Below are 12,665 nucleotides of genomic sequence, written 5' to 3' on the forward strand. Positions count from 1 at the left end.
AGCCCACCCACTGCAGCTATCTCTGGTACCTGTTCTACTTAAGAGCTGTGGTAGGGAAAATGTCCATATGGTTAGCAATAAGATAGGAAAACAACATTTGTTGCTCTGTTTTTTTCATTCTGTGATTGCATGTTGCCAACTAGACAATCCACAGACTTGGCATCTAGTCAACTGTATGTTTGCTGAGGTTTAGACTGTCCTCTGGGACACCAGCAGCTCATGCTTAGGGAAGATGAATTACAGTGGCAATTCTTTGACTTCTCATATCTAAAACTGGGGTTGGTTACTATGGTTGAGGGGAGAGACTTTAAAACAAAGGCTCTCTTTGTTGTCTCTGGATGCTACCCATAACATTTCTGCTGAGATGACTTCTCATTCTAGTAGGGTCCTACACATACATGGTTGGCATTTCTTTGATGCTTGGATAATGTGTATTTAGAAGAGAGGACTCCAGCTGCACTTCGCTGAGAATATTCAGCTACTCCAGAGTTCCTAGGCCACCTGCATAATTTTGGTTCCAAGCTGTGGGACAGCTCTGGGAAGATGAGGGATTTGTGGGGGCAGACATGAAGCTTCTACACTTCTGGTTGTCTGAAGCCAGCACTTTCTCCAGGCTGATCTCACCAGGCAGGAGGCTGAGCAGAAAGCAGTGAAATTATCTATCTCAGGTGTTTTCTCTCTCTCTCTCTTTATAGTTTTGCAATATTTTCACCGTCTAGCTTCTGCCCCAAATATGCCTGCTTTCCAGTGGCTGTGAAAATACACACTTTGGGGATCTGCAGGGCAAATTTGTGAGCAGTATGCAGCATAAATCATTTGATAACAGACTTTTATTACACTGTGTAAGAACACAGAAATGTCATTAGTAGGACAGATTATTAGATTAGGTCAATTTAGTTTAGTTTCCAGTAACTCTGTCAAAGACTGGCACTGAATGGTGCAGAGAAAGTCATGCAATGGATAAGGATATGTAGTAAAATCTTCCAAATAATTTGTGACTCAGATACTTATAAGGCTTACCCTTCAGTAACTTAGCTTACTATCTCATTCACAATCACTGTCGTCAACTGTAACAAGCTTTCATATTCTTGGTGCGTACATAAACAGTCAATCCCTTCTTAACCTTCATTATGCTTCATTTAGGAAATGCAGCTGTTCTCAGAATAGTTAGGTCTTAAACATATCTCATTCTTAGATTGCTGCTTAATCACTTAAAAAGATATATTTCCTCTTCAGTTGATAAACACTTTTTGTACTAATTTGCTTATTTACCTGGTGGTTTTTTTTTAGATTGCAACATCGTACTAGAAAACAAAATGTCATCATGCTGTTCAAAAGTAAATGGCTTCAGCCTTGTAGTGAACAGTTTCATTACTGTGGAAACAGAGTTATTGCTCTTTAAAATTGATCAGTTATTATTTCTGAAATACGATTCTTCTTTCTAAATAACTAACTACTTGAATTTCTTGAGATGAATAGCATAGAACAACTGAAGGACGTTCCTGTGGTTAAATATAGCTCTATAACTTGTCATGTGTTTTTGAGCTGCAAGGTGAATTTTCAAGACAAGTTTGACACCTACAAAACTGGCAATTTGATTTCCCAGTTGCTGAATGCTCTCGAACTCTGTGAATTTTCACCAGCTAGTTTCAGGCCTGGGTGCTTTGCGCATAACGAAAGGCTCAGTCAGAAGGGTTCCTAGAAAGCAAGTGTTAACTTTTGTGCAGAACAACACATCCTGTGGATGTGAATGTGAAAGTCTTCTCACACGAGTCATGGAGACTGACATTTATCTGCCTGACAGGACACATTTCTTATGTTCACTCAGTAGCAGGAAGAAGAACCACAAACCCAGCAACAGTATTGGAGTCTATTGTTGGTTCAACATAGAATCAGCCCGGTGCTGGGGCAGAAGGGATCAGAGAGAGTGTTCTGGGTGACTGTGTCTTTGGGCCAGGGACTGCATCTGCTCCCTGCTTCTGCTACGGAACCCTTGGTTTTGACATGTAGTTTCTGCAATACTTATAAATGATTATGAACTACTTCCAGTCCACACTGGTGAGTTCAAGATATTTTAGATGAGTCAGTATCGAGACAAGTCAATAAACTGTAGAATCTGCTACTCTTCTTCCTTACTCCCCACAGGACTGTGAATGCCGCTGTTTCATGCACCAAGGTTCTGTTGATTAGCACATTCCCAACCAGTGCTTCTTTGTTAGTGAATAGTAGATCCAGATGTAAGTTGACCCACCTGTATACAAAATTATCCCACTCCAGAAAGCTCCCAGGTTGCTTGCATTACTCAGTTATGCCCCTCCTGTAGATGTCAGAGAGATGTAAGTCTCATAGTGGACCCAGAATTTGTCATACAAAGACTTCCCCTAGTTGTTTAAAGGAAGTTTCTGTTACCAGCACTATGCTTTACTCTTCTGGAACTGACAATGTGGATGCCTGAGTATAAGTAAACATGGGATACTGATCTGTTTGTAGGAGGAATGGGGAGTTGCTCAAGACCACCTGCAGCTGTAGGTGAAGCAATAGAGTATGAGAGGCAAAAGGTAAATGGGAAACAAGAAGATGGTTCCTCCTTTGGGCAGAGGAGTGCTACCTGACATTGGTTAAAAGTCTCTGCTGTCTTGAAATAGTTTGTTCCCTATAGTGGTTACCTAAGCCTGAGGTGAAGGTCGATGCACTAAGCTTCAGCTTGTGGCCTGTTTGCTATGGAGAAGGGCCCTGGTGGTTGCAGCTCCAGATGGGCAGAGTTTGCCAGTTGTTTAGGAGAGATACAGCTCCTGTTCAGTGGGATAGCTTGAACATGCCAGCCTGAGAGACTTTGTGTGGCTGTGAGTTGAATGTTTTGTTTGTAACTGCTGGTTTAGAAATTCCCCTTTCAGCTCTTTTCAGAACCTAGTTCCAGTATTTTTTGTTACTCAGATTTCTTTGGATTATATGGGAAGTCTGTAAAAACTAAAGCACGGCAGCTCATTAGCTGTAGGGTTTCAGCAGTCCTTCAAGCAGAACTGGTTCCCTGTGATGTGTGTGGCTGCATATGTCAAATGCTTCAGGTTTCCCTTTTATTTAGAATTTCAAAATGTTGAACTATATGTAATTCTTGTGGGCTTTACAAGGTAGCATGTTTTGCATTGCTGTAGTATGCCAGGCAGCTATGTAAACAGCAACACTTCACCTCTTTACTACCTTAACTCTAATGAATCCTGTAACTGGGGTTTTGGGGATTAAAGAAGTCTATGAAGGATGGAAATCTATGGAAAACTCACAACCAGTGGAGCAGAAAAAGGAGGGAAAGCAAAACTCTGACAGGAGCATTTCCCATAGCTGTAGGGAAGCTGTTTTGCAGCACTGGAAGCCACAGGTTTCCCAAGACTGCCTGCCTGGCGTGCATGCCTGTGCAGAGGAGGTGTGATCATATAGCTGTGGGCAGGTCCAGCAGATGGTGGAGGCAGAAGATGTAGGTGGAAAATAAACATCTTGGCAACATTAGGTAGGAGTCATAGCATGTAGTAATCCCCGTGATTTTGTGTTTGACACTGGTTTTGGTTTTCTGTGTTTTTAGGAATTTTCTCTCACATTTAGTGTTAATTTGTTAAAGGCCACTAGATTAGAGAGAGGGCTGAACCTGTGTACATTGCTGTTTTTTGCCAGGACTTCAGGCCTAAAAGAGCTTAGTACTTAAATCATGTTTATCCCCAGGGCAGCTGTTTGATTGCTCTCAGTAATGGGGTTTGTGCATTCCTGACTTATTCCCAGCAGCACAGAGCATAGCACAGCAAGCTAGTTAGATTAGGATGTACTCAAACATGGTTCCTGTCTCCTCACCTCTTCTTTTTCACTGCCAAACAACTGCTTGGTTTCTACTTCGGTAGATTCTTCCATGCCTGTTTAGGCAACCTGCCCACCTCTGAGCCCCCAAGCCCTGACCGCTAAACATTGCGGTGTGGTGTGGAACTCCGTGTTTGCAGTGAGTGCTGCCAAGTGCCAGATGTTTAACAGTAATGGCAGACTAGTCTGCAATTATTTGGAAGCCGGAATTGTAAATATGTGATGACGTTGGTAGCCAGAGATGTTTAGATTATGCTAAGGACTGTTTCAGAGCCCTGGCTGATGTGCCTGTGAAATTCTGGGGGCTTTGGAAATGTGAGCTTCAGAAACTGTACTTTCAGCACCGTATCAATATTTGTCCTGAAAGGCTAAGCTTAGGTTCCCTGATTACACTGGCAGATTCTTTCTAGCTGGTTGGGGGAAGTGTTCAGGGGAATCCTGCCAGCTCCTCTGATGGTATGGAATAGCTCAGGTGATAGCCCTCTGCATGTCCTTTGAGGGCAGCAGTTGACTAGAAGAAATGGCAAGTACATGTGTAGAGAATACATGAAGTTCTTAGGTCCCGGCTTCTGAAGTCTGACCCAGGAAATTCTGGAATCAAAGTGCATAGTTGTGGTGGTGAATGGTGAACAGTGACTTGGTGCTGTGATGAAGGGACTTTGCTAGGTTGCCAGTGAAGGAGTGGTGTGACTCAGAAATGAGGCAATGTGGATGGAAAATGGGTAAATATTGGACTCTTCTCAGATTGGATGAGACGTTGTGCAGCCTGGTCTAGCTTGAGGTGTCCCTGCTCATAGCAGGGGGGTTGGATCTCTTCCGACCTTAACCATTCTATGATCCCTCGGGCTAAATACTACTTAGGTTACTTTGCCTTAGTGAACATGGGTGAGAGTGGAGGTCTGAGCATGTTTTAAGTAATTACAAGAGATGTTTTACATGGAGTTGTCAGTAAATTGGCAGCACTGTTGAGAGCAAATGGCAAAAGTTTACTTCTGCATCAGCATTTTATCTTTTCTAGTGAGGTGCTAGAGGTAGTAGGACATATGGCCATTTTTGGTACTGAAATGTGTTCAGAAAGGAGAACCCCCCAAATTTCCTGTCATTGTGTTCCTGTTGTCTAGGCTAGGAGATAAGCAACAGATTTTTGTGATGTATAGTCACCTATGGATATAGCAGATTAAGGTTCATCAAACTTATTTAAACTGTCTAAAAAGCTGAATTTCTTTGTTTGTACTCATACTGTAGTTTCCTCCTGCTATACGTAAGGAACATGTGGAGGTACTTGCAGATGCTAACAGCTCTCTCTGCCTTAGATACCTGTGTTAGAGTAGGGTAAGTGTCCTTCTAAGTGTTGACCATGGGAAGTGTAGATGACCAATGTAAAATAGGTCTGTGTGGTGCCTGGGCTTTGGTGGCGTGAGTGTCTTGGGAAGAACACTGAGACTTGAAACACACCAGTAGATGGCTGCATGAGTGCAAAACGGGGCTTCAGCCATGAAATGTTCCTGCATCTCAAGTCAATTAATACAACATGTAGCTGTCACTCCATTTCTGAGAACGGAAGTAGGAGAGTTGCAGAAAGGAAGTTCTATGGTCCATGACAGACCTAGCATTTGCTCCTGCTTTTGCTTTATCATACCAGAGTGTCAGTTCTGCAGTATTCCCTGAGGATAAACAATAAACTTGATTTTTTTAATTATTTTTTTTTTCCTGGGCCTACAGGAGAGCAAGCTGTGAAGACAGAGAGGGTATGTTGCCTCTTGTTCCTGGGACAGGCGTTTGGAGATGCCTAGTGAAAGCATCTCAGCTCACCTTCCTTGTAAGATCAGACACATTTTGACACAGAGCTGATGAGATCCTTTCTGATTTCAGTAAGTCCATAAAACAGGCAATAACCAGAGTTGAAATATGATGGAGTTAAAGATGAGCGCAAGATGATGGCCATTTAACTTTTTTCCATGGCTTCACCTGAGGAAAAAGTGACTTAAAAAGACTTGGGATTGGAGCTTTGGATGAAAAGACACTCCAAATTGGATGCGTTTTTCCTTTGTTTTAATCCACTTGCTGCTTTTAGCAAAGTATTTGCGTCAATGAAACTGATTTTATAGCACTTAGTACTCAGGCAAGATTTAAAACACATTAGCAAAACTGCTTCAAAAAAAAAGCTTGTAACTGCAAGTAGCGGAAATGCAAGTTCTAAGTATGTTTCAGGTAAATGGCTCTGTTTTAATCTCTGATAATTTTACTCTTAATTTTTGTCTGTGAGAAGCAACCTGTGAGCACACAGAAGGATCGCTGAACTCAGTTCAGAAATGTCTCTGGATACTTGGCCAACTGATCATCACCAGTTTTCAAAAGTGATGTTGATGGCTGCAGCAACTCAGGCTATAAGTTAAGTCCAGTGTCAGTGCTTCACAGTACATTAAATCATGGCTTTCATCCAAAATTGGACTGTTACAGTTTAACCGATGTATAATTCTGGGTATACAGGGGCAACAAAGAACACACAGTTTTGCCAGTGTCCTTTTCCAGAAAGTTAAAGCAAGGCGTTATTTGGCATTTATTTTTTCCCCCCCAGCCCCCTCAGCCAATAGGAAATGTGATCTATGTGACTGGAATCTCAATCATAATCCACTTCCTTTGTGAAACTCATTTCACTGGCTAATTTAATCCAAATTAGAAAGAATGACAGAAGTCTTAAAGGTAGTCAGTTCCTACAAGTTTCATGAAAAACAAAACTGAGGTTTCCTATTTTTTTGGTGTCCAGTTTGGCCAGTCAGCTCACCCTGCCAGCTCTTGGGCCATCAGATGGGTACCTCCCAACCAGGTAAAACTTGCTCTGTCTCCTAAACAACTGATAACTATGAGATGTGGGAAGTGGTTTCTGAAAAGTGAGAGGAAAAAGTCTGTTTTTCAGAGCAGTGCTTCCTTCAGTTGTAGATCTATTCATATGTCTTTGAGGGGTTAAAGCTTCTACCAAATGTGCAGCTTTGTATGCCTTTGAAAAGATATTGCTCTTTCAGCCCTGGTCATGTGATATTTTTACATATTCATGTCTCCGTTACATGAGTAGGCAGTGGCTGCCTGGTTACCTACAGTTTTTGCATCAAAAAGCACTCAAACTGACCAGTGGAGGATTATTCTTCTCCATTTCTGTGCTCTCAGTTTTTAGGCATTCCAAGGTGTTTCAATCTGGAATATGGAGGAAAAATATATTTTTTTTCTGGCTAGTTTGCCTTCGATGGAGGGAGTGATCAAATCAGTAAAAAGCTCCCTGTCAGTGTTGCTGAACCTGGGGAATGGGGGCACTTTGGTGAGGAACATTCTGTAATACTTACAGGGCTTTTATCTGGGTTACAGAAACAGGTGGAGAAGCCACTGTAGTGTGATAATTGACTGCTTAGATCTAGGTGCTCTGTACCATCACTCTAGATATTATGAGTTCAAATGTAAGATTAGAGCTGCTTGATTTATTTTTAGTAAATCTCCTCCTGGAAGAGTACAGCCATCCTGTGCCCTTGCTGAAGCCAAATATTTCTTTGTAGCAGTGCAAAGCAAGCAGCAATTTTGCTGAAAGGAATGAGGGAAGTAGTAAGAACAACTCATTTCCCCCCTGTAGCAGCACAGTCATGTATTGTAACTTTATATCTCAGTTGATGGATCTGCTATTTTGTAAGGCAGCGATTCATTCATTACATCTCCTCTGAAAGCTGCACTCCTCCTGCCAGGTTTGTGAGATTAAAAAAAAAGAATAGTGCATGAAGCAAATAATTTATTTGCCCTGCCCCACTCCCCTTTGCCTCTGAATTCTCTCTGACAATACTACCAATTCGTGCAGTTGTGCCATCTCATCTCATATTTCTGACAGCCCACTGTGAGGGCTGCATGAACAGAGATGGAAGCCCATCAGATGAGGCTGCTGGCATCTTTCTGTGAGATGCTGTAGACAGTCAGAAGACCTATAGTCCCTCCCTTGCAGCTTGCATTAACTGCAAAAGTTATGATAGGTTTTCTGGGATCTGGAGCAGCAGGTCTGGCTACATGGACTACTCAACATAGATGTCTAAGGTAGTCGCTCTCTTTATGGTCACTGGAGGGGAAACAGGTGTCTAATTTGAGGTGAATCACACCCTCAAAGAAGCTCTCTCAGGAATGAAGAATCCTTGGAGTCACTTGGATAGAGATGTTTACATTTCAGATATAGTAAATGAAGTGTGAACCTCCTTGCACTTACTTTACTGGCTGTTAATGTGCTGGTCAGTGTTTGGTTTGTATCTAATCAAAGACAAAAGGAGAGGGATTGGCAGGCAGGGAAAGGCAAACACAACCTTTCCATGCACTGGGAGGACTGTAGCTTGTCTGTGCTGGGCGTATGGTATGCCTCTGGTGTATCTGAAAGATTTCTGTATGTAGTTCCACATGGCAAAAATAACTGCCTCAACATCCAAGTGCAGAGTAGAAATCATTAGCAATAAATGTAAAAAGAATCAACAAGCTGCTAGTTAAAATAATAATCCTGTCTATTCTGAATTGAAAAATTACTTCTGTATTCTTTTGCTAGACAGTATAAAGGGAAAGTGAGTGCAACACTGGGTGTAGCTGTTGTAGTTCTGTGGGGCAGTTTTCCAGTTCTTCTCAAGTTCAGACTAACTGTAACGGTGGATGACCTTAAACTTGTGTTTCTGCTAGCACAGTCCCTAACTGACAGCTGTGGAGATCTGTTTATTTTGATATATGCTTATTGACACTGGGAAATAACAGCATTTACATCATTCAGGAGGTCACAGCCACATGCCAGAAAGGAAACTGTCCAACATAACATAACCAGATTGTCAGCCTAACGTTTGCTACAAATGAGGGAATCCTTTGCTGTCTGGTTTATCAACTGTTGCACCTGTCCCTGGCCTAAACTTGAGGGGATTCTACTTGAGGTTGTTTCAGTGCATCCAAGCAGAGTAATTTTCAAGATCAAACCCTTGGTCTAGATTTGCCTGCCAGTATTTGCAAGGCTGGCTTTCCAAAGAATTTGTCTCAGCGTGTTACCCCTGTCCAACATTAGTGTTGCTTGTTGAGAGACCAAAGTGACAGATGTTGCTGCATGTGTCCCTTTCCTACTCCTGTTGTCTGGTGGCACTGCTTAGTTCCCTTCAGTCTTCTTTGCTTCTGTACCCATGAAACAGATGTAACTGAGCCGATTTGTTTCCCCTCCTTGCCCCTCTTTGCCCCTTCCTTGCCCCTCCTTGACCTTCTTTGCCCTTCCTTGACCTTCCTTTCCCTTCATTGCCCTTCATTGCTTTTCCTTGCCCTTTCCCTTCCTTTCCCCTCCTTGCTCCTCCTTTCTCTTCATTTCACTTTGACATTAGGAAGAAATTATTTAGTGAGAGGGTGTTGAGACACTGGAACAGGTTGCCCAGGGAAGCTGTGGATGCCCCATCCCTGGAAGTGTTCAAGGCTGGGTTGGATGGGGCTCAAGGCAACCTCATCTAGTGGAAGATGTCCCTGCCCATGCTGGTGGGTGGATCTAGATTATCTTTAAGATCCCTTCCAACCCAAACCATTCTATGATTCTGTGATTCTATGAACCCTCTGTCTTCCCTGGGATGGGCCCTCAAACACTGAGTGGGTGTGGTGGTGGTGGCATTAGCAAAGCAGAGGAGCAGTTTGGTGCAGGGCCAGTGAATTCCAGCATCATGTGAGGTTATTTCTCTTTAGCTGCTGCCCAGAAACAGTCAGCTCATGCTCAGATTCATCACTTCTCCAGGGAATGTGACTGTTGCAGTTCATAGGTAAGATGACGAGTCTCTGCTGCTGTCTCTCCTGCATGCATTTGGGGTTTCATTGGGAGTGACAGAGATAACTCTGGAGGCATCCTGCATTCCAGTAGATTTCACTGCATGAGTAATAAAGCAGTGCTAAGGTGCTGGTTTTGCTATTGCAAGTCACAGCTTGTGGTGGTTTCCTTACATATAGCTCTTATACATCGTGAGACATATGAGAGTCTTAGAAAAGTCTCATCTGACCAGACAGCAGAATTCATGAAACTGAACTGTCTTTATCCTGAGAAGTATCTGTGGTCTTTGCAACTTCTTTCCTTTCATGCAGGTTGCAGCACCAGGCAGTTCAGTACATGATTTGCTTCTGCCTGTGACCTTTTTATTGTCCTGGTATCTTTCCTCTCTTGGGGGAGATGGGGGAAATATTACATGATCATTGTAAAGTCCAGACGCCAGGAATTGCTGCAGGGGGCATTGAAATAGGCTGAAAGTTTCAAAGCAGAAAACAATATAATAATAAATGTGAGAAGAAAAACTATCATTACTTTAGTCTTCATAAAATCTTATCATATTGCGGAAAGCTTGGCCGGGAAGTAGATCAGATTATCTCTGTTCTGCTCTCTGGTGTCTACTCTTTTTTGTATTTCTTTTTCATTGCATTTAGATCTATTCTTCAAGCTTAGGTAACTGGGGGATTTTCAGAAATGAACATGTGCAGTGCACTGTATTCTTGAATTAGATGCTGGTTTTGGCAAAGGTCTTAATTTTAGTTAGGGCTTAAACTAGTGCTGCTTTCCCCCCCAAAAACCCAATTTGGTATGCTTTTGTGAATATCAAGAGCATTTGCATTGGCTCTTATTCTTTTGGTACTTGTCCATTATGTTCTTAGGAGGGCAATTTTAAGATCATATTCCTGGGTAGTTGTGCTAAGTTTTACATTTCATCTCAGGTGGGTTGGAGTCTGCTGTAGAGAGGAGTGGTGCCAAAGTTCATGACAAGGCTGAAGCCAATTTTGGTTTTGATGTGAAGGAGAAAGACCTGGCTCTGTGTTGTGTGACTTGCAGTTCAGTCACTGTGTCCCGTAGCATCTGGTAGTAGCAGAAAGGTGACAGGGTCTTTCCTCCATCTTCCTCATAAAATCATAGTGACTACTCAAGTTCTTCCCATAGCTTTGGTACAGGGGCAGTTGGGTGTTTGAAGCAAGAGTCTGATGTGTGTGATACCTGCCCTGATAAGAAAAGAACATTTAATTCTGCTTTCAGTTCAGGCTAGCATGCCTTGAACCCCTTGAATAGTAAGTTACTTTAAACCCCATGAAAACCTCAAAGCCTCAGTGATTTCTTCAAGCTAACCCCCAATTACAAGTGTTAGATGGAGTGCTTTGGGAAAGAGAAATTCAGTTTCACCACACCTAACTGACAATGTTTTCATACAAAATTCAGAAACCAAATACCAATTGCAGATACAAGCTCATATGACCATACTGTTCACAACTAATCAGTGGTTTTATTGCTACTGAATGGCTTCTGTAGAGCCATAAAATTCTCAGGCTACTAGCTTGGAGAAAAAAATGTCTACAAGTATAGCTATGATGTGACTGTATGAGAGGACTGTCTTATAGCTGTAAGCATTAGCTACTGCCAACTGTTGCAGATGGGATATAGGGTTAGTTTTAAAAAAAAATGTTCTTAGATGGGAATGGTCATTGGATGGGAATGGTCATTGGATGGATGAATTCATGATGTGTCCAATTGTGAACTTGCTCAATTGCTCAGTTCTTGATCCTCTGCATTTCTTTTAATTAGTGATATGCAAGACAACATTAAAATATCGTTGCTAAGTTTTTCAGATGAGAAAAGGACCAGGGCAGCAACTGATCCAGGGGACAGGCCCAGAAGACAAAGCAGCCTGGATTTCCTGCTAAGCTTCCTAATTTTCAATATAGCCGTATGCAAGATCTCACACTTAGCAAGCCAGAGTGCAGGTTGCAGTTACAGATAAATGTTGCCACCCTAGGAAGCATTGGCAGCAAGAAGAGTGGTAAAGAGTTAATCAGATAACTGTGCTTTGGCCTTGGACATGGGATGCATGGGTAATAACAAAGAGATCATTTTATTCCTGTAGTTGGCAAGGGTTGACTACCCTAGAAATACTATTTCCAGGCTTGGAATATTTAGAGTTGGATTTTGAAAAAAAAGAATAGCCACAGGACTGATGGAATCACTGTTCAAAGCAAGAAATTCAGGAAACTCCAGCTTTTTGACTCATCAGAGGGGAGGCTGAAATTTGAGAAGTCAAGGGTCTCTTAAGGGAGGGAGGAAAAATAATTAAAACCAAAAATCAGCCTAAACATGAAGTGCCAAAAATTTAAACTCTAAACTGGATGCAAATTTGATAAAAGCAAGATTTTAACCATTAAGCAGCAATTGTGGTTTCTCCCCTGATGCCAAAACTCTTTGCAAGGACACATGGGTGTATTATTCTTCTGGAAGTATCTTGCCAAAGACCCAACTTAGAGAATTTCAGGATTAGATTTTGAGACTCATAGTGTTGAAGGTGGTCAGACCAGTTGTGTGTCAGAGACACTATTGATTATCCCTAAATTATTTTTGATAGTGATGTTAGCCCAAGGTCCCTTAAGTGTGCATGTGCTGGGAAATGGGTGTTGATTTGGTTGAGGAGTCCATGAGGCTATCAGTAGGTCCTCCTGCCTCTACTGGAAGATGTGTAGATGGAAACAGTTAAGCACTTGCACTGAAGTGAAGCTGTGCAAATCTTTCCTGATGAAACCAATTGACCACCTGTACCCTGGATTTTAGCACAAATTCCTAGTTGTGAGTGAAGGTCTGGTGGTTTTGGCTTGACACCAACTGAAACTCCAAAGGCAGGTTCCTTTTGTTTTTTTCACTGGGTTGTTATCACAAAGCAAAATATGGGAAGTTGAGGTGAATGTGAACTGCAGTGTAAAGAAGCAGAGGTTTTGCATCAGGCCAAATGCTGCAGTCTTGTGCTGTCAGCTCCCGAATCCATTTGGTAGTCATCAGACATAGG

The sequence above is a fragment of the Chaetura pelagica genome, unplaced genomic scaffold (genome assembly GCF_000747805.2).
Source record: "Chaetura pelagica isolate M959 unplaced genomic scaffold, ChaPel_1.0 scaffold117, whole genome shotgun sequence".
Classification (NCBI taxonomy): domain Eukaryota; kingdom Metazoa; phylum Chordata; class Aves; order Apodiformes; family Apodidae; genus Chaetura; species Chaetura pelagica.